The following is a 13,602-nucleotide window of genomic DNA, read 5'->3' on the forward strand; positions in this document are numbered from 1 at the left end:
TGTAACGACCCGGTCATTTACCTCCCTTTCATTTTTCTTGAAATTTTACGAATGAATTTTTTTCGTTTAATTTTCTTTTCTGAGCTCTGTTTCGTGTCGCTTAGTGTCATCTCGAGTGCTCAGAATTGGTTTCTGAGACTCTTTCACGTGAATTGACAACTTCCTTTGAGGACCGAGTCATTTTTGCATTTTTCGTTTTTCAGACACTATGCGCTGTTTCGTCTTTTCCCTATTCTGTCATTTTCCCTATTTCGTCTTATCTCTGTTTGTCAGTTTTTGGCACAACCTCACTTCTCAAGCTCGGAGTTGGTTTTTGACTTCACGTGCCTTCATCTTGAGTGGTTTCCTCGAAATACGTATCTTCACTTTTGCAAGAAAGTACTCTGGTTGCCCCCGGTGTCCATAGGGTCATGGATGCAAAGTTCTTTGAAATTATTTTTTTTCCCTGGGGTGTTTTTCGTAAATAACTTTTCAAGATATTTTATTTCAGAGGTTTTTAAGAAAATATTTTTGGAAGATATTTTCATTCTAGGCCATAAGTGCAGTTTTCACTTTTTGGAGGGGCCATTGTGCAATTAATGAAAGTTATTGCAAAATGTCTTGTTTTGAGCTTGGATCCTTGTACAAGATTCATTTTCACATTTTTTCGAGTTGTGTACTCTTGGAATTTCCTCCTGGATGATGTTTTCCAGTTTCAAGATTTCTGGCCCCGGTTAGTGCCAAATTTGTTTTGGGCATAACTTTTTGCTCGGGACTCAGTTTTTGACGTTGTTTCTTCCGTTGTTCATATTTTATCATTTTAAATCTTTTTCACTCACAAAGTTTTGCCATTTGAGCGCGTCTGCTCAAATTTTACTTTTTCGAACTTGGCGGGGCTCGTTCGGGGCACTTTTTGAGATTTCTATAAAAGGGGGGTGAGATATTTCATTTTCATCTTCTCCCCTCTTCATGCACCACTTGGAGCTCCCATGGCAGCCCAAGGGGTGCTGCCATATTCTCTCTCCTCTTTTGGTTCACTTTTCCTTGATGGAAAGTCTTCGGCCTTAACGTTTGTTGTTCCCCTCGCCGTGCTCTACCTTTTCCCCTTATTAGAATTCAATTTTGACCATTTCTTGAGTTTGATTTTGAGGTCAAGTTATGATTTTGATGGGGCTTTCATGGGGGTTATGTTCACGGCGTTGTCCCCGACAAAACCTAGTAGTTTCGTCGGATTCGGAGCCGTTCCATTTTGATGGCATTTGAGATTTTCATCTCAAATTGAGGTAGGGGATGTTTTAGGTTTAAATTCTTGTTATATAGCATGCTTGTGATGCTTATACTACTTGTTTGCATGATTAAATATAAAATCTAGAGATTTTATTATTTATTTTTCTTGTACGTGATCTAATTTTCCCGGGTTCTCATGACTTGGTTTTAACATGTAGCATGATTTTATATTGCCCCTTGATATGCTCATTGTCGTGTATTAAAATTGGAACATTTGAATAAGTATTAAAGATTTTATTTAATATTTATCTTAGGTGAAAAATTAATTCACAATGCCTTAACTAGCTTAAAATCAATATGTGTTAGCATATTAAATTAGGCCTTTGCATGCTCTCTAACATAGTTGAATTTGAAAGTAATTGGAGGTGTTTTGAAAATTAGTAATTATTAATTAATTTGCCCCGACTGCACTATTCACACTTTTAAATTCCGACTTGATATTCTTGACTTACATGCCATATAGCTTCACATATGTTTGATTTAAAATATTCGGTTAGGTTTTCAAACCTTTCATTTAATTAAATTCCTTGTTTAAGATTTAATCCTCATGGTGATATACAACTTGGAATTGAATTGTGGCATGCTAGAAAATTAAGCTTTGTTGTGATTGTTCACATATATTAAATTGGGATTAATTGCATGAGAATTGCAAATTTTAATTTATATTTAACTTTAGTGAAACGTTAAGTCACATGGTCTTAAATTGAATGAAATAAACTTGTAATGTGATATTACATTAGTCCTTGGCATATTCTCTAAGATATGTTAAATTGAGAGCATTTGGTTAAGTTTGAAAATCAAGAGATTTTAATTAAAAGAATTAATTAAAATCTATTTTGTGGTCCCATTAGCTTAATTAAGGTTTTAACTTGATATTTGTATTGGCCATGACTTGTTTACTAGTATATATTAATTTGGGACTATTAGAAGTTGTTTTAGAACCTTGGTAAATAAATTAGCATGATTTAATTAAAGTTCTACTTTGTTGTTCCAACAACCTAATTGAGTTTTAGAATGGATATAGGTGATGACCATGCCATGTCCTTTAACATGTATTAAATTGAGGTTATTTGGAATTGAATCGGAATCTAGAGAATTTAATTGTGTTTATCTATTTAAATTCTATCAATTTGCTCCATGATCTAGTTGTGTTTTAGAAGTGGTTTCTATATTCAAATCATGGACTTAGACTTGTTGTATATTCATTTGGTTATGTTTTGAACATTGGATAACATAGTTGCTATGTTTGTATTCATGAGAATATGTTTTCCTTATTGAATATATTGTTGCCTTTTGTAATGATTTGCACATTTCGTATTTAACATCATTCATGCATAGCGTGTAATGAATCGCACACTGAAGATTCGACATTCATCATATCATATTTGTTGTGGATTTAAATCATGTGTTCTATAGGTTTCCAAATTTGGTTGTGCTTAGTAGATAGTTGATTATCTTGCATATTCCTGTTGATATATGCGTTGTTGCACAACTTGTTGATTTTGGAAACTTGGGGAAGTCGTTGTTTGACTATGGCTAGGACGTGGTTCTAGTACGGGGGATAGTCCCTCTATATGGTCTAGTGCGCACATAGGGAGGTTACCCATGAGCTAGCAACCCTAAAGTAACTATGTTGTCGGTCTGATTCGGCGTGACGTCCGAGTATCCACTTTGTTTGATTTCGCATTTCATTTTCAAGTTGATAACTAGATGATGTTGTAACTTGTTGTTTCTTATTTGTCATTCCATTTTAAGTTACAGGATGTTAACTTTGCGAAATTGTGCTTTATGCGTTGTATTGGAAGTTCCAATGTTAGTTAAATTGCATCGATATTGAAAATCGTGTTTTGACATTCTAATACAGCTTAGGATTGATCCTATTGATTCATTTATAGCATAGACGTTAGGTGGCATGAACCACTACTGTTATTTTGTGCTTTAGATTCTAAGTTGATGGCTTTGAGAACTTAAACCTTGTTGCATTGTATAACATGCTCTTTTGTTGTTGAATTGCATGGATAATGTGATTCTTGTTAACTTGTATTCAAATATGCTTTTGTTATGTTGTATGGATTACTCTATACCTAGTTCAATTGTATTGAAAATGCAATTCATGTTAACATATGCTCAAGCATTCTTCCTATCGTGTTCTTTAGATTATCCCAACCATGTTCGTTTCATACACGTATATATATCATGATTCTTGTTGCTTAGACTCTAAGGTAGCTTAGGATGCTCCCCGAGTCTCATTTGGGCATAGACGTTAGGTGGCATGAGCCCCTTTAACATGTTTCACCTTAAGGTGATAAATTTGTAAAATGCTAGGTCGATGCATGTTCATCTCCTACGAGTAGCTTTATGTTACTCACCCCTACGATACTGGGGCATATTTCAGGTACGAAGACTTGGTTCGTGAAGCCTAGCATTCCTTGGATGTCGAGTAGCTTTCAAGTTTCCATTTCATGCAAATGTTAGCATGAAATGTCATTTTGTAGACTTATATGTCAAAATATGTATGTTTGATTCCATGTATGTAATGTGTACTTAAGTACACTCCTCTCAATGTATTTGATATGTATGAGATGTAGCCGAAGACCAATGACATGTATATTGTATTCTATGCAACTTTTTAACTTCATGAAATGTTATGAAAAACTTGAAAAATCGCAAGTCATTACTTCACCACGGTTGCATCGGGTGTGGGAATTCCATTTTCATTCTTTTATAGGGTCTTGTATGAAGTGTGGCCAAGGGCTAAACGGTCATTTGATCCCGTTTTGCATTTTTGGATTCCATGTTTTCCATTCCAAGTCAATTTTTGCCTTTTTGCCCGTTGGGGGGTCGAATTTTGCATCGGCTATATTTTTAAGCCATGGACCATTGTAGCGCATCTAAATAGGTAAGTTACGTTTGCATGCATAGTCGTTTCCGAGCGAAACCTCATCGTTTGTGTTTTGAGCCTCTTGTGAATTCATTTCGCATTTTTTTTTTGCATATTCTGATCTAGGGCATTATGGACCTTTCACCTCAGTTTTATTTTCTTCTTTCAACATGGTCGCTTAGAAAACATGATTTTAGGGGGGGTTTCTTTTTCGGGTTTTTCCAGAAAAGGTCGTCTTGGTACGGAATATCGATCGCGAAGTTCAGTTTTCTGTTATGCATATAGCAGCTTTTTAATCCTCTTGCCCTTTTCTGATCTAGGGGCATTCTGGGTACTTCATAGTGTTTATTTTTCATTTTCGTTTACAACCCTGGTAGAAAACGTGATTTTAGGGGGGGTTTCTTCTTCATGTTTTTACAAAAAAAATCATCTTGATGCTAAACACGACTCGCAGATCTGGAAAATCTGGTCGTTCCAGGTTTTTCCGGAAAAAGTGCTGATCTAAGGGGCATTTCGGGTATTTCACTTGTAAAATAAAATCTTCTCTTGACATGGTCATGTAGAAAACATGATTTTGGTGGGGGGTTTGTTCACAACTTTTTGCCAAAAAATGTGGTTTAAGCCCTCAAAACCACATTTGAAGTCCAAAAATCTGGGCAGGTCCTGCCCAGATTTGAACCCAGAAAATTGTTTTTTTTGAAACTTTGAGGCTTCATATCTTCTTCGTCCTGACTCCAAATCAAGTTATTTTTGAGTATAAGTTTATTAGTTTTTGCTGGTTTATATAACGGTATGCACGATTTCATCAAATTATATCTTAAAAGGCCATTTTACCCCTTGTAAAGTAGCCTTGCCGCACTAATTTTAAACCCAAAAGTTGGTTTTTATGAAACTTTGACGTTTCATATCTTCTTCGTCTGGACTCCAAATCAAGTGATTCTTGAGTCTAGATTCATTAAATTTTCCCGGTCTATCTAACGGTATACTCAGTTGCATCCAATTTTATCTAAAAAGACCTTTTTACCCCTTGCAAAGTACCCTTGCTGCATTGATTTCAAACCCAAAAATGTGATTTTTATGAAACTTTGGAGTTTCATATTTTCCTCATCCGGACTCCGAATCAAGTGATTCTTGAGTCCATCTTAATTAGTTTTTCATTGTCCTTCCAGTGGTGTGCTCAGTGGCACCTGAGTCCATAGTTTTCAGAAATGACTATTTTGCCCCTGGGGGCTTATTTGTCATATTTTTGGTCTTTTGCTTCCGCGTCAGTTCTCATTGAGTTTCACGACCTCATGGAAAGTCATTTTGATTTCTTAGAGTCTTGTTTTCTATTTTTGTTTCCGCATATCGGATCCGTTATCGGGTCAATCTTCGGTTCATCACAGGACACGCTGGCCTAAAAACCAGGGTCGTCACAGGTGGTATCAGAGCGTCCGGTTTCGAATACCTTGGACGATGGGTTTTGGGTGCATATCATGCTCATGTTGTTTTGCTTTGATTTGTCATTTGTATCTTGATAACATGTCTTGTATGATAACATGTTCACATGTTCAGGTGTTTTGACACATCTATCATTGGTTGAGCATGCTTTTGTGTATATATGCTTCCTGATAACATTTTCTGTGTCACTATCATGTTCTAGTGTGATAACATGTCTCCGTGCTTCTTGATAACATGTTTGATTTGATAACATGCCTATTTGCTTATGTGGCAACTTGTTTACTATTTGTGTGAGTAGAAAGTTATGCTATGTTGCATGCTACTTATTTACTTTATGTCAGGTTTTTGCATTGTCTCTTAGGATCTGTCGTATCCCTTGGATGCGTTCTTGTTTCACGAGTTTCTTCCTTGGATAGGGGAAATTCATTCTGTGAGGACCCATGTAGGGAATCTTCTTGTCTGTTCTGTCAGTTGATGCGAGTGAAGCTCATGTGAGCGTAGAATCGCAGTCATTTTCTGGTGGGGTGAACCGTGGGCTAGGGAGGTACCGTTTCATTCCTTTTCATCGTGGTTTCTAGATCTAAGGCCTTAAGCGTAATGGTGCCAGTGTCATTGTTGTCAGAGTTTTGGGATTAGCTACCCCAACTCTCGCAGAACCTGATTTTCGTAGTGCCTTTGGTAATGATTATTTTCGATATTGATGTCATTGGTATCGAAAAGTTTCCTTTAGGGGCATGTTACAAACTAGTGCCTTCTACTGTCATGCTACCTTGCTGACGAGTAAGTGTGGGCGGGTTCTGGTTACTGTTCGTATTGCCTTGTCACTTTCTTCTTCTATCATGTTTCAACGTTTCGTTGTCTTGGGATTCTCTCGATAGTTGACGTTGAGTTAACGTGCCGATTCGTATGAGGTGTTGCCTCAGTTCTTGGTTTCGCGTTCCTTCAGTTGATCTTTAGACTTCAGGATTTGTCCTTCAGTGCGTTGTGAGTTGTCCTTTGATTTAACCTTTTGTTCGGTCATTATTCTGTTCTCTCTGGTATGTTCCTAATATCGGGGACAAAATTCCTTTAAGGAGGGTTGGTTGTAACGACCCGGTCATTTGCCTCCCTTTCATTTTTCTTGAAATTTTATGAATGAATTTTTTTCGTTTAATTTTCTTTTCTGAGTTCTGTTTTGTGTCGCTTAGTGTCATCTCGAGTGCTCAGAATTGGTTTCTGAGACTCTTTCATGTGAATTGACAACTTCCTTTGAGGACCGAGTCATTTTCGCATTTTTCATTTTTCAAACACTGTGCTATTTCGTCTTTTCCCTATTCTGTCATTTCCCTATTTCGTCTTATCTCTGTTTGTCAATTTTTGGCACAACCTCACTTCTCATGCTCGGAGTTGGTTTTTAACTTCACGTGCCTTCATCTTGAGTGGTTTCCTCGAAATACGTATCTTCACTTTTGCAAGAAAGTACTCTGGTTTCTCCCGGTGTCCATAGGGGCATGGATGCAAAGTTCTTTGAAATTATTTTCTTTTCTTGGGGTGTTTTTCGTAAATATCTTTTGAAGATATTTTATTTCAGGGGTTTTTAAGAAAATATTTTTGGAAGATATTTTCGTTTTGGGCCATAGGTGCAGTTTTCACTTTTTGGAGGGGCCATTGTGCAATTAATGAAAGTTATTGCAAAATGTCTTGTTTTGAGCCTGGATCCTCGTACAAGATTCATTTTCACATTTTTTCGAGTTGTGTACTCTTTGAATTTCGTCCTGGACGATGTTTTCCAGTTTCAGGGTTTGTGGCCCCAGTTAGCGCCAAACTTGTTTTGGGCATAACTTTTTGCTCGGGACTCGGTTTTTGACGCCGTTTCTTCCGTTGTTCATATTTTATCATTTTAAATCTTTTTTGTTCACAAAGTTTTGCCATTTGAGCACGTCTGCTCAAATTTTACTTTTTCGGACCCGGCGGGGCCCGTTCAGGGCACTTTTTGATATTTCTATAAAAGGGGGGTGAGATATTTCATTTTTCATCTTCTCCCCTCTTCATGCACGACCTGGAGCTCCCATGGCTTCCCAAGGGGTGATACCATCTTCTCTCTCCTCTTTTGGTTCACTTTTCCTTGATGGAAAGTCTTCGGCCTTAACGTTTGTTGTTCCCCTTGCCGTGCTCTACCTTTCCCCCTTACTAGAATTCAGTTTTGACCATTTCTTGAGTTTAATTTTGAGGTCAAGTTATGATTTTGATGGGGCTTTCATGGGGGTTACGTTCACGGCGTTGTCCCGACAAAACCTAGTAGTTTCGTCAGATTCGAAGCCGTTCCATTTTGATGGCATTTGAGATTTTCATCTCAAATTGAGGTAGGGGATGTTTTAGGTTTAAATTCTTGTTATATAGCTTGCTTGTGATGCTTATACTACTTGTTTGCATGATTAAATATAAAATCTAGAGATTTTATTATTTATTTTTCTTGTACGGGATCTAATTTTCCCGGTTGCTCATGACTTGGTTTAAACATGTAGCATGATTTTATATTGCCCCTTGATATGCTCATTGTTGTGTATTAAAATTGGAACATTTGAATAAGTATTAAATATTTTATTTAATATTTATCTTAGGTGAAAGATTAATTCACATGGCCTTAACTAGCTTAAAATCAATATGTGTTAGCATATTAAATTAGGCTTTTGCATGCTCTCCAACATAGTTGAATTTGAAAGTAATTGGAGGTGTTTTGAAAATTAGTAAATATTAATTAATTTGCCTCGAGTGCACTATTCACTCTATTTAAATTCTGACTTGATATTCTTGACTTACATGCCATATAGCTTCACATATGTTTGATTTAGAATATTCGGTTAGGTTTTCAAACCTTTCATTTAATTAAATTTCTTGTTTAAGATTTAATCCTCATGGTAATATACAACTTAGAATTGAAATCTGGCAAGCTAGAAAATTAAGCATACACCACATGCTAAGATAATTAAGGTAAGCTTCTAAACAAGTTGCCACTTAAGCAAATAGACATATTATCAAGTCAAAACATGTTATCATACAAGGCATGTTATCAAATATGTCATGTTATCAAGATAAAATGACATATCAAAGCAAAACAACGTGAGTATGATATGCACCCAAAACCCGTCGTCCAAGGTATTCGAACTCGGATGCTCTGATACCACTTGTAATGACCCGAGTTTTGATTCAACCTGGTGGGTCAGTGATGAACCGAAGATTGACCCGATAACGAATCCGAATGCGGAAGCGAAAATAGAAAATAAGACTCTAAGCAGTCAAAGTGACCTTCCATGAGGTCGTGGAACTCAATGCGAATTGATGCGGAAGCAAAAGATCAAAAATATGACAAATAAGCCCCCAGGGGTAAAATAGTCATTTCTAAAGACTGTGGACTCGGGTGCCACCGAGCACAATGCTGGAAGGACAACGAAAAACTAATCAAGATGGACTCAAGAATCGCATGATTTGGAGCCCGGAAGAAGGAGAAACGGCATGATGAAGAAAAACGAGCACTTAAAGCAACAAAAGTAAACTGGTAATTATCCAGGAAGATCTGGGTGCAACCAAGCACACCGTTGGAAAGGCAGCGAAAAATTAGTCAAGTTCAAAAAAAAATTCACTCGATTTGAAGTCCGGACGAGGGAGAAACGAGGGTTTGAAGTTGAGACGTCGCGGCGGCCCGACGAAGGCCATAGCGCGCCCGGCACCGATGCGCGAGCCCACCGGTGCCCAATGGCATGCACATGATGATAGCAAGAAGAAAAAAATTGAGTGTCCAGAACTGAGGCTTGAAACGGAGGTCGAAACAAGTTTTTCTGGAAAAATACGAAGAAGAAACCTCCCCTAAAATCGAGTTTTCTACCCGACATCATGGACGGAAACGAAAAAAATTCACTGTGAAATCCCCAAAATGCCCCTAGATCAGAACTGGACAAGAGACAAAAAGCTGTTACAAGATCTGAGAGCAGAAACGGGCTAGAAGATGAATTTTTCTGGAAAAACACAAAAAAGAAACCCCTCCCGAAATCAAATTTTCTACTTAGACGAATGAGAAAAAATGAAAAAAAACTCACTGCAAAATGGCCAAAATGCCCTCCTAAGAAATCTGGTCAAGAGAGCTAAAAAGCTACTAAAATGAAAACTGGAAGCTGAAACTTCACGAGGGATTTCCGATACCAAGACGACATTTTTTGGAAAAACATGAAAAAGAAACCCCCCCCTCCCCTAAAATCACGTTTTCTAAGTGACCATGTTGAGACCGGAATTTATTTCCAGAAGGAAAACCTCAGAATGCCCTAAAATCAGATTATGCAAGAAAATTGAAAATGATTCCATATGAGGCTCAAATCACAAAGGAAAGGGTTTTTCCCGGAAACGATCATGCACGCAGACGTAAATGGTGATTTTGAGCATGCGGGAATGGTCCGCGGCTCTCGAAAATGGCCAAGTCAAAATCTGACCCCCAACGGCCAAAAAGGCGAAAATGAACTTGAAATAGAAAATATGGAAACCAAAATTAGGAAAAGGTTTCAAATGACCATTTGGCCCTTGGACACACTTCATACAAGATAAATGAGACCTAGTGGAGGTGCCGAAACACAATTTACACCACCCGATTTGAAAATGAACCCTTAAAGGCTCGGTTTATACTATTTTAGCCCAAAAATGCAATATGTGAACTAAAATACAAAAATGAAAACTAAATGGTGTTTGGCCCTTGGCTACACCTCACATATGGCAAATGAATGCTAAAGGATGAACTACATACACAATGCACACACCGGTGCAAAAATGACATATTGAAACCCAAGTTTTCATGTTTTTCTCATTAAAGGCAAAATTCTACATTTTTCAATATACATGGATTACAAATAAAGTTCGACCCTTGGCCACATATCATATACATAGAATGAATACCAAAAAGTGTACTTAAGCACATAATACAAGTTTGGAATCAAATATACACATTTGACAAAATGGCTACAAATGGCATTTCAAGTCGACCTTTACAAGAATTGAAATCTTCAAGTCTACAAATCATCCAAGCATGATAAGAATCACGAACCAAGTCTTCGTACCTGAGCAAAACCCCCAGTAACTTCGGGGTGAGTAAACAAGTTTACTCGTAGAGAATGAGCATGCATCGACTCAATTTCTTTAGAGATTTTTAAACTACATGGAACAGTTTAAAATGGTCATACCACATAACGTCTATGTCAAAGGTGAAACTCATGGAGCATCCTAAGCTACTTTAGAGTGCAAACAACAAGAATCATGATACATATACATGTATGAAACAAATCAAGACTTGGAATAATCCAAGGAACACGGCGAGAAGGATGCTTGAATACGAGCGAACATGGATTACATTATCGATGCAATTAACATGATTGGGATATTTCAATTGACAAGACAAGAGAAATACGTGAAGTCAAGATCATAGCATAATATCTATGCAAGTAAACAAGATTGGAACATTCCAATTAACAAGACAAGAGTAATACATGAAATCAAGAATAAGGCATAATATCTATGTAATTTAACATGATTGGAGCATTTCACCTACACAACAAGTTTAAATCTTAGAAGGAATAGCAACTTGAAATTTAAAAAGTGAAATCAAACAATGTGGAAACTTGGATATCGCCCAGATTAAACCCGTACTCTTGGGATCACTTTAGGGCTACCAACTCAATGGTACATTCCCCTAATCTTGGGATCACTTAGGGCTATCAACCCAAGGGTACCTTCCCCTGTTCTTGGGATCACTTTAGGGCTACTAACCCAAGGGTACCTTACCCTATTCTTGATTGATATCCCAAGTCCCAAAATCAACAAGTTATGTAACCAAGATTGTATCAAAATACAAGAAATGCATTAACCACGTTTCATGCACAACCAAGATTTTGGAATACACAAGTCATGCCCTAAGTTCATCAACTATAATGGCATGTGAAATGTCAAGAAATCATAGTGTGCATCTATATAGATTACATCCAAGATATATATATAGCATATGGAATCTGTTGATGTAAATATACCACAAGTATAAGGTTAATGATTTAATTAATTACTAAACAACGCATGTGTAATTAAATCATTCCAAGACAATTATGCATGTTCATCAAGTACTTTAATGAAACCAAGATACAAGGGGTCACGATGCTTGATAAAAGGATACAAGTCCATAATTTACAAGTTAAACTCACAAATTTAACAAGAGTTCAATTTCAAGGCTTGATTAACTCGATGGAAGCATTAAAATAGAATTTAATCTACTTAAGGGATTAAATTATCAAGATTACAAGGTAAGTCCAATGTCAAGTCACAAGTTCATTCTATGCAAGATACCACCATGTGAATTAAGTTCCATACAAGGAAAATAATTAAATATAAGTTTCAAAACTTATCCAATTATTCTCAATTTCATGCACGTGAAGGGACTTTTCAAGGAAATCATGAATGACAAGTTAGAAACTTAATCTAGACCAAGGAGCCATTGAATTGATTTTCATTAACCCTTTTAATTAAAATCTCTAAGTTTTGAAATTCATCCAAATGATCTCAATTTAATATATGTTATGCAACATGTCAAGACTTGATTTCTAGCACAATACAAGTGATTTCCATGTTATGTACGGCCATGAGTATTCAACTTTAATACTAAAAAAATAATAATTGAAAGGTTTCAAAACCTAATCAAATATTCTAGATTTAATATATGTGAAATTACACGACATGTATATCAAGAATATCAAGTTGGAATTCCAATGAAGTGAATTGAACACTCGTAATAAATTAATCAATCAAATTAATTAAATATTACTAGATTTCAAATCATTTCCGATTACTCTCAAATTCACCTATGTTGAAGAGCATGCTAGGGCCTAATATAATATGCTAACACACATTGATTTCAAGTTAGTTAAGGCCACATGAATTAATCTTTCACTTAAGATAAATATTAAATAAAAACTTCATTACTTATCCAAAAGCTCTCAATTTAATATATGTTAATGATCATGTCAATGGGTAATATTCTATCATGCCACATGTTTAAAACAAGTTATAGACAACCGGGAAAAATTAAATCTTACACAAAGAAATAATAAATCAAAGTTTATAGATTTGATACATAATCATGTAATTGAGTTGTATAAGCATCACAAGCATGTTATATGACAAGAAAATAAATTATAACACCCCTACCTTGATTTGAGATGAAAACCTCAAAGGCCCACCGAAAAAAAAGTGCTCTGAATCCGACGATACCGAAGGGTTTTGTCCGGGACAACACGATGAACAAGAATCCACAAGAAGCCCCATGAAAATCACAAGTTGACTTCAAACCCAAACTCAAAATTTGGTCAGAAATGGGTTCTAATAAGGGTGAAAGATAGAGCAGGTCGAGGGGAACAATAAACGTTAAGGCTGAAGACTTTTCGCCAAGGAAAAGTGGTTCAAAGGAGGAGAGAGAAGGTGGCAGCCATGGCTGCCAAAGATTCCAGCCAGAAGAGAGGGGAGAGAGAGAGAGATCTGACTTTTTGACTTAAGACCCCTCTATTTATAGAAAATCTCAAAAAGTGCCCTGAAAGGGTCCCGCCGGGTCCGAAAAAGTGGATTTTAAGCAGACGTGCTCAAAAGGTGAAACTCTGTGAACAAAAAAGATTCAAAATGATTAAAAAAAAGAAAAAAAATAAAAGAAAATGAACAATGGAAAAAACGGCGTCAAAAACTGAGTCCCGAGTAGAAAGTTATGCCCTGAACAAGTTTGGCAGCAACCAGGGTCAGAAACTCTAAAACTGGAGAAAACAATCAGAACGGAATTCTAAGAGTACATGACTCACCGAAATATGAAAATGAATCCCGTACGAGGATCCAGGCTCCAGACGAGGTATTTTTGCAATAACTTTCGTTAATTGCACAATGACCTCTCCAAAAAGGGTTAACTGCACTAATGTCACAGAATAAAAATATCTTCCAAAAATATTTTCTTAGAAACCCCTGAAATAAAA

Source organism: Cornus florida, unplaced genomic scaffold (assembly GCF_030987335.1).
Source record: "Cornus florida cultivar Cherokee Brave unplaced genomic scaffold, ASM3098733v1 CherokeeBrave_3.0.0_Hap2_Chr05, whole genome shotgun sequence".
NCBI classification, from domain to species: domain Eukaryota; kingdom Viridiplantae; phylum Streptophyta; class Magnoliopsida; order Cornales; family Cornaceae; genus Cornus; species Cornus florida.